At 50.7% G+C, this 8,823-nt stretch overlaps 1 protein-coding gene across 3 annotated transcripts in view; it reads right to left on the bottom strand.

Annotated features, from left to right (window-relative positions):
* Window positions 1-8,389, bottom strand: part of Eva1a (eva-1 homolog A, regulator of programmed cell death) — a 48,812-nt gene extending 40,423 nt beyond the window's left edge. Inside the window, exon 1 of one of the 3 annotated variants that reach the window (XM_057779359.1) lies at window positions 8,292-8,389. The gene's annotated coding sequence lies outside the window, so the exon portion shown is untranslated. The other 2 variants (XM_057779343.1, XM_057779351.1) reach the window with 2 other exon arrangements.
* Between the last annotated feature and the right edge of the window lie 434 nt (window positions 8,390-8,823).

Genomic DNA, 8,823 nt, shown 5'->3' on the forward strand with positions numbered 1-8,823 from the left:
CTCCCTTTGGGCCCTCCTACTTGCTGTCCAGACTCAGTGAAGTGTCCCTCCTTGGGAAGCACACAGCACTTTGTCATTCTCTGCATCTTAGAACATCTGAAATGGCTTCGAAGTGTTTTCTAGAATTCACTTATCAGAAACCTAATCCCCAAGTCACATGTAAATGACATTTGCAGGTGGCCTTTTGGAGCCAATTAGGATAAAATAAGGTCATGGATTAGGTCCTAGGCCTGTGTGAGTTATTTTATAAGAGGAAGGAGCAAGCTAGATTGCTTGCTCTGTCGGCCATACGATGCCATCTACAACATCATGATCCTGCAGGGAGGCCTTCACTAGGCCTTCATAGGCTTTCAGAACTATGTATGACAAAGACATTAAAATAATAATTATAAAATGTCTAGTCTGGGGTATGCAGTTACAGCCACCGAAAACAAACTAGGAAGACATTAACTTATTGAGTTCTTGGAGTATGTGAGAACTCTCCTTCATAGTGGGCCCTAGCAATTCAGGAACTGGCAGGGTACTCTCTGCTTCTAGAGAATGTATTTCAATACACAGGATGGACAGTGAGATGCTATATTCCTATTTCTGACTCCATCTGTCTCTACACTGGGTCTTTGAATTCTGGGGCAAACAGAGCACCTTGTATATCTGTCTCCAGGGCCTAGGACGAAGCCTGGCTGGCACGTGAGGTGTGGGCAAATGGTCATGTGTTGAGCTGGGCAAATACACCAAGGCTTCCAAGCCATCTGTGGGAGCGGGTGTCTCACTTTCACCTGTGTGCCTCCCAGAGCAAGGTCCGAGGTGTAACTTTTAGAATTTACGTAAGATTCTCTGGGTACAGCCCTGGAGAATGCCTCTGCAAACCATCCCTGCCCTGGAGAGATGGCAGGACCAAGTCCTTGAAGTAGGCCAGTGGCAGTTCAGCGCCCTGCCCCTTCCAATAGCTGAGCAGAAGACCAGAGGAAGATGTATCAAGTTTAACATATAAAAGCCATCCTTCATAGCTGTGTCTGGGCTTCACACAACAAAATCAAGAAACAGAGAGAGCACAAAAGACAGAAAGCCAGCCAGCGCTCTGTAAACACCCTGTAGCTGCTCCTCACAGGGTCCCATGCTTTTGAGCACAGGTTTTCCCTCAGCTTACAGCCCATCCCTACTCGCGGGAGGGCCTTCCCTTCTGGCAACAAACTGTTGCCTTCTATTTCTAAGCATGTGCCCTAGCCCAGTTCTTTGCAGTGGGACAAAAGAACCTGGACACTTCAGTGGTGCCCTCAGGACACAGGTCCACACCTGCAAGTGTTACATCTGTATGCATGGGTTCACTATGGCACCGCAGGGGACCCAACGCAGAAAGCTGCTCTTTGAGATTGCTCAGCCCAGAGGCACACTGGACAGTGGACCTTGAGAAAGCAATGCACCTGCCTGTCTTCTCCCAGAGGTGCCACCTGTTCCTTCCGTGAGGGCTGCTGTTTTGTCCTAAAAAGATGAGCAAGGAAGAAAACAGCTGGCTGTGTTTGTACCAGCGCCTGGGCAGACAGCCTTAGTCAGTCCTTGTGAGTATCCCTTCCCAAACAGGACCGAGATCCCCTGAAGTATGCTCCCTCAGGCCACAGCCCTTCTGAGTGACGGGAGAACACAGAGCAGAAGGGAGGTTTCGCTCATTGCCTTGTATTCTGGGAAAAGCCTTGTTTTCCTCCCAAGTTTATGGTGGCCCATCTGCTGAGTAGCACTTCCGCCTCCTCTCACAGGAGGACAAAGTGCAGGCTGCCTCTGGCATCAAATGTGGGGCAAGAGGAGAAGGAAGAAATAAAAGAGCCCTCTCAGATGCAGAGAAGGCAAGTCTGACCGGAAAGGAGGCTGAGGAAATGGCTGTTCCCACTGGCTGGTTCTCTTCTGGCCTTGAACTAGTGAACTGATTAAGTAGCTGACAATGATCTTGAACTTCTGGTTCTCCTCCAGGCCTGTTCCACCAACCCACTTTATGCGGTCCTGGGACTTGAACCCAACGGTTAAGGCAAAGTAGGCAAGCACTCTACCAAATGAGCGACATCCCCAATCATTTTTTTCTTGTTGGTCGGACAAGATCTCACATAGCCTATATTTAATAGTCAGATACTGTCCTGAGATAGCCTGTAGCTGGGCTGGATGGCTGAGTCTACGGCTGGCATCTGGTGGTGGGTCTGCCTTTTGGCTATGAATGGGGTCTCTCTCTCACTCTCGCTCTCTCTCCTTCCCTCCCTCCCTTTTCTCCTTCCCTCCTCCTCCGTTCCTCCTTCCCCCTCTACACAAACACACCCATCAGAGAGTAGACTCAATGAGACAAATATATCTAACTAAAGCTCCACCCCTGGGACCCCTATAATTACTAGGACCCCCCCTTCCTGGAGTCCTTTCCTCCAGGGTAGGCTAGATACCTTACAAAGAAGATACCCTCTCCTGCCTCCATCCCCTGAGCTCTGGATGGAATAAATTTTCTCCGATCCCATTACTGGCTTTGTTAAAGTCAGAGCCTGGGCCCTGGTAGACTCAGCTATCCACCCTCACTAAGCCAGTAGCAACAATAAAACAAACAGTAAAAAAAAAACAGATGAAAGCCAATCAGATATTAGGAAGAGAAACAAAGAGGTCCAGTGACACTCCCCACCCCGGGTACTAATGTGAAATCTAGGTTTAAATCTAAGCAGTACTGCTCAGTATTGGTCAGGATGTGGTCCCGTGTCCTCCATCTTCTTTGCCTTTGGCGGGATTATCTGACAAGTTGTCAGAACCATATAAACTTTCGCTGGGAGACCAGTTCCTGCCCTGGCTATGGCTGGCAGCAGGGCCCCAGCCTTTTCCTTCTCTCATCGTGAGGTTCCAGGGGAAATTCAATTTTTGGACTATTACATTATTATCTTTGTCTTGTGCTCACTTACCCCTGTGTTGTGTGGCTGTCTTCCTATCTCCCCTTTCGGCTTATGGACATCCTGAAGGTGGGGCAGGTTCGCCTCCTGTGCTAACTAGGGCTTTTGCTCACTCCTCTCTCCAAAAGGGCCTGCATTTCCCAGGGGGTGCTGAATGGTGAACAGAGTCAAGTTTAGAGTGCAGAGGGACCTCCATCCGTTTTGCAGCAAGCAGATGAGCCCATCACCCATGGGAGCTTTATGCAGTAAGTGTAGACAAAAGGCTTTGGGCTCAGGGAAGTATGTCAATCCTGATAGCCACTGACCTGCTGCATTAGAATAGGCCCGGATATCAAACTCCATCTCTTCTAGTTCACCCTCTCTGTTCTCCATGAATCTCTGTCTCGCTTTCCTTCCCCACCCTCTCTACCTCTGCCCCTTTCTCCCTAAGTCTGAGAAAATTACCCATTACTTAGCCATCCATACAGACTTCTAGGTAACAGGTAACTGTTCCAAAGCCAGGGCTCCAGAGGGCCCATCCACACAGTTTACCAGCCAGGGCTTTGAAAAGAAAACAAAACAGCCATGCACAGCTACTGAGCTCAGCTTTCTTTCGACTGTGTTTTCTTTGCTTACTGGAGACAGTGTCCCTCCTCCACCCCCTAGGTTCTGATCCCTTGGCCCCAGGAGGAAACCAGACCAGCAGAGATAGGAGGCAGAGTCACCATTGAAAGGTCTGCACACCTGAACGGGGACCGCCCACTCCATTGTCGCTAGCAATACCAGGACAGACAGTTGGACTGGTGACAAGTCACACCTCCTCAGACCCATCTCTGGGCCTCCAGTGCCCAGCAAACCCATAAAGATCTGCAGAGCCTTTTCGTGATCTCCTGCATTGGGCTTGTGTTTGCTTCTTGATGGCCCTGTTCTGCCCCCAAGCCCAGCAAGCTTCTTCCTGACTCTTCTTGCAGGACAGACTGACTCTATTGAATGCCCATTTTTCTCATTCTTACTGAGCACAATCTGGTGATCACAAGTCTGTCACATCAGGGTCTATGACCTAGTTAAGAAAGGTCATGTCTGTGTGTCTCCTGCACCCAGCATCGAGTTGCACATTGCACCAGCATTCCAAATACAAGGTAACACCTGAAGATTCAGGCGGTGATCATAACACTGGACCAAGACATCTCTTCATAAGCCAATCGGGATTTGCACCGAGTCTAACAGCAGGATACATTTCTCAGAAACCCAGAAGAATCTTGCACGGAGAGAGTCAATGGGGTGTGACATCAGAGACCCAGGTACCAACTGACTCCCCACCCACCACCTGAACAGGTTATTTTTGGGGGGAGGGGGTCAGACTATCCAAATGTCAAACAGAAGAGATACCCAGATCTTGGGTCTGGATTTGTCTTCCTATCTTTAATAGCTTAGGGAAACCTGCTTCTGGCAACAGCAGCTTGTGATCTAGGAAGGGGCCATGCCAAGGGACAGAAAGGGTCTAGTGTGGGAAACTGCAAGTTCTCATATGGACTGGTGAACAGAAAAACCCTCACCCTGATACAACCTGTGAAGCAGCCCTCGTCAGAGTGTTTCCCGGACCCCTTAAGAAACCGGCCCCCACACCACACAAGGTGATCTCATCGCATTAAACTTTAGGGAACAGCCTCCTGGAATGAGAAAGCTGTGTGAGCAACAGCTGCGTGAGAAGACAGAGTACACAAATGTGCAGGGATTTGGCCAACGGAGTCAAACTAGGCCCAACACAGCAAGGCCCCGGAACCAGAAAGAAGTGGATCCGGCTTGCAAAGCCACGGCTGCTTTGAGGGAAACAGGATTCTAAGCTGGTGAAGTGACCAGCTGTAACCTAGTATCCAGCGTCAGCAGTGTGCATTCTTAATACTCCATTTTTTTTAAGAAGCATTAAAATTCCTTAACAAATTTTACCTTTAATAGATAAACGAGAAGGCATAGTCTGCCATGTAGAAGGAGGGGAGAGCCAGCATTTATTCACCCCCTAGCCCAGAGTCCCTTCCTTCATGCCTCATCCTCCCTCCTTTGAATGGGAGTCTTAATTGCATTCTTCTATGCTGTCCCCTCCAAGAGTGCTGTCCCAGACGTGACTAACAAAGTCGGTATGACTAGGGCCAATACCCTACTCTTCAGTCCTGCAAGCAAAGCAAAAAGGAGAAGGAAAACCAGGGCTGCCGACAAACAGTATCATCCGAACAGTACGGTCCTGGATCCTAACTGTGGCACAGGTTGAAAAAAAAAGACTGTGGGTTCTGGTTCCCACTAATAAGTCAACAGATCTCAGCTCACATTCACTGAACCTTTAATGAGTCTGATACAAACTAAAGCCCCTACCTACATAGTGAGCAGCGTGTGTGTTCTGAAATTCAAATGTTTATGTGAATGGTGGCCCCACACTGATGAACTGTGTGAATTTAGGCAAACTCTGCAGCTTCTCTGGCCTCAGTGTGAACTTTATAGAGACGATGTAAGGATCAGGAGAGTCAAAACTCATGAAGTGAGCACAACACTGAGCAGGCATTCGGTTTTAAAATGAACTATTTATTATCCTATTGGTTAGCACACTGCTCTTCCTGTAAGACTTTCAGAGAGTCTCAGCCCACTGGATAGGGCAGCAGGGAACAATGAAACTGTCACTTGGAGTGGAAAAGCCTCATCCAGAAGAGACCAAGTTCAAGACCAAAGAACGATGTAGTGTTTGCCAAACCATGGGGAGGAAGGATTCCAAGAGGTCAGAAGAGCAAAGCCACAGGGAGCTGGGATGTGTGGGGAGCATGGCGGGAGGGCAGGAGGGTGAGAATGGGCAGGGAAGTCTGGGGCTGGTGTATGAGGTCACAGGTTAGATTCCACCCTGGGAAGATGGCGCAGGGTTTGCAGAGGGGCTGCTGTCAATGCTTGACAAACACCTATAGACCCAGGCCCTTTCTGTTAGCAATGGAGGAAAAACAAAGGTGTGGGGCCGGACGGTAGCACAGCCTGGTGGGAACACAGTAATGGAATTCTGGCCCTGGAATTGCAGTGCAGGAGAGCGTGAGAACAGGGGGCTGGGGTAATCAGCTAAGACCCAAATGATGAAAGCAGGAGGGCTGGACACCGGCTGCCTGTGAACTGATATGCTAAACCAGGGTGACTCAACCTGAGTATCCTGGGCCGGATAACTGCCTTGTGGAAAGGGGACTCTCCTGAACAATCCAAAGGAACAAATCCTCCCCCTCTTACGCGGCGATGGCCAAAAAATGCCTCCAGCTACTCCCAGACATCTCTCAAGGGGCACAATTAAAACACACATGGCAGGCACACGCATGCACATACATATAAAATAAATCTAAAACAAAATAAAAATAAACTCTACCGTCTTTACTATTTTCTTGACTTGTTTTTTTGATTTTGGTATTTTGGGGCAGGGTCCTGTGGAACCCGGGTTGGACTCAAACTCATTTTGTGGCCACAGATGACCTTGAACTTCTCATCCTCCTGCTTCTGCCTCCAGAATGCTGGGCCCACGAGTGTGCTACACCACACCTGGCCCATTGTCTACTTTTCAGAAGAGAAAACACAGCTACAGGGAGGCATCACCAGGCCAATGGCCTGACCTATGACCTGGCCTCCTCGACACAGGACTTGACCTCAAGTCAGCCTGCTGAAGGCAGAACACAAATCTGCCTGCCTGGAAGGGAAGGAGGGGCTAAAGCGCGATGCTGAAGGCTACAACCCTCTTTACTGAGCAGAAACAGCCGCGGGAAGTAAATAAATACTTTGGATCTGAATGGAATCGCTATGTATTTGCTATAAAAGGCAAAAGCTTGGTCTCCCCGGGTGTGTGCAGGCAGGAAGTGGCAGATTCTTGCTCAGACTGGACAGAGGAACCATCTGTAGAGCTGAACTTGGGGTGTGCGGCTCAGACCAGCTGGGATCCAAATCTGGGCTGGACCCTTTGCCCTTTACAAACTTCCCGTGGCTCAAGTCGGCTTACTCCGCGGTTTCATTTTGCAGTCAGGACTTTTAGAAGTTCCTGCCATAGGCTTGATGTTGGTGGGGAAAACGAGCTTAAATACGGAGCAAAAATGAAACTACCCAATGGGGCTCGCTCTCGCCTGCTTTAGAGCCTTCCTCTCCTCATGGTCTTCATAACCGGCAATGAGCGCTTCCCTCCACCCCAGCCTTCAGAACCTTCACCCCCAGATAAGCGCTGCCGGCACTAGTGAGCCCCCCTCCAGCAGCAGAGAGTCCCATTTAAGGCTTTAGGGGGCGCCAACAGCCTTTGCACTCCACAGTTCACTCTGATCTCGGGGACCTGGGGGGGTCGCCGAATAGTTTAGTGGCTCCGAGAGGACCCAGGTAAATACTTCAGTGTACGCCAGGCCGACTTCAGGTGGGTGGTCCCCAACAAACCCAAAACCAAAGCCCGCCACCGCCGCGGGCGAGCCGGCTCAGTCAAGCTCCTGGAGTTGGAGCAGTTAGAGAAGCGCCCAGATTTGCAACTCACTGGTTCCTCAAAGCCTGGCTGTGGAGGCAGAAGGATGAGAGTGGTCTGAGCCAGTCAAAGAGGAGCAATAGGCTGGAGACGCCAGGAGGAAGAGAAAGCAAGAGGAGAAAACAGGACCCGTACCTGGACGGGGGTTCCGGAACAAAGCCGAGGTTTCCGATCCTAAGAGCGCTGAAGAGTTCCCGCTCAGTAGAACTGGGGTGTCCTTGCACCCTGAGCGCGTTTCGGGGGAGTAGCTTACCTTCTCTGGGACCGCAGGCGCACACTTCCGGGGACTGAGTCGGGGGCGGGGGGGTGGTCAGATCACCCAGGGAGGGGTGCGGCAAGTGGGACTGTGCCCTGTGACTGCGGCACCCGTGCACCCCAGAGAGAGCAATTTGGGGCGTCTCTCCCAGTCGGGCTGAGCTGGGAACGCGTGAACTCGGTCTTGGGACTCCCCGAGCCCTGCACAATCCAGAGAAGACTGAGTCCGTGGGAGGAAAAGGTTGTCTCATTTCCTTCAGTCTCCACACACACACACACACACACACACACACACCCGCCCCTCGGCTCAGGACCTGCCCTCCCTCCCGCTCCCCGCCCCCTTCCCCACGTGGGCGCGGAGAGACGCGAAACCTGAAGGGCTGCGCCAACTTAGTTCAACTCTGGCAACTCCCGCCTGCCTCCCAGTGCTTCCCACCGTGCCCTGGGCTAAGAGATCTCCCCACCCGGAGTCCTCACCTTGACCTGAAAGTTCAACCTTTCCCTCCTTGTTGCAAGAAGACCAGATCTGCAAGCAGACTCCAACCCTATGCCTAACCCTTATCAGCTCTTATTCCTGACCGGTGGACTGCACTGTGTTGAGCCGGCTTTAAAACCCCAAGTCCAGACAGGAAATAACCACTTACTTGGTTAAATTTGATCAACTCTTTTCTTTTTCTTTTTGTTCTGTTATGTGGAGAGCATAAAGCCTGATGCATAATCTCCAAGGAATGTTCGTCTGTATCAGAAGACAGCCACTACAGCTTTTGGCCTTGCTCGCCTAGTTTGAAGTTTTGTTTGTTAAACTCCTTATGGAGCAGGCTGTAGGCACCTAGCTGGGTGCAGCGCAGTTTAAAGCGAACCCCAAAGCACCCTACGTCTAGGCAGTTAGCACAGGGGACTGGGACAGTGAGAAGTGGACTAGAGTCCCTAGACACAGGTTGAAAGGTGAGAACAGCCCAGACAGGCAGGCTGTGCAGTTAGTTCAGCACAGAGCTAGCTCGCTAGGGCTGTGGGCAGCACGGAGGAGGGGAGCCTGGAAGGGCATGTGCTGCCAGCCCAAGAAAGGAAGGAAGCAAGGCAACTGAAAAATCAAGGGTGCAGATGGTGAAGAGGTAGAAATTGAATGCAGTAACCAAGGACTAAAGGATTCACCAGAATCCCTGGTACCCTTAGGAT

Source organism: Chionomys nivalis, chromosome 1, assembly GCF_950005125.1.
Source record: "Chionomys nivalis chromosome 1, mChiNiv1.1, whole genome shotgun sequence".
NCBI classification, from domain to species: Eukaryota; Metazoa; Chordata; class Mammalia; order Rodentia; family Cricetidae; genus Chionomys; species Chionomys nivalis.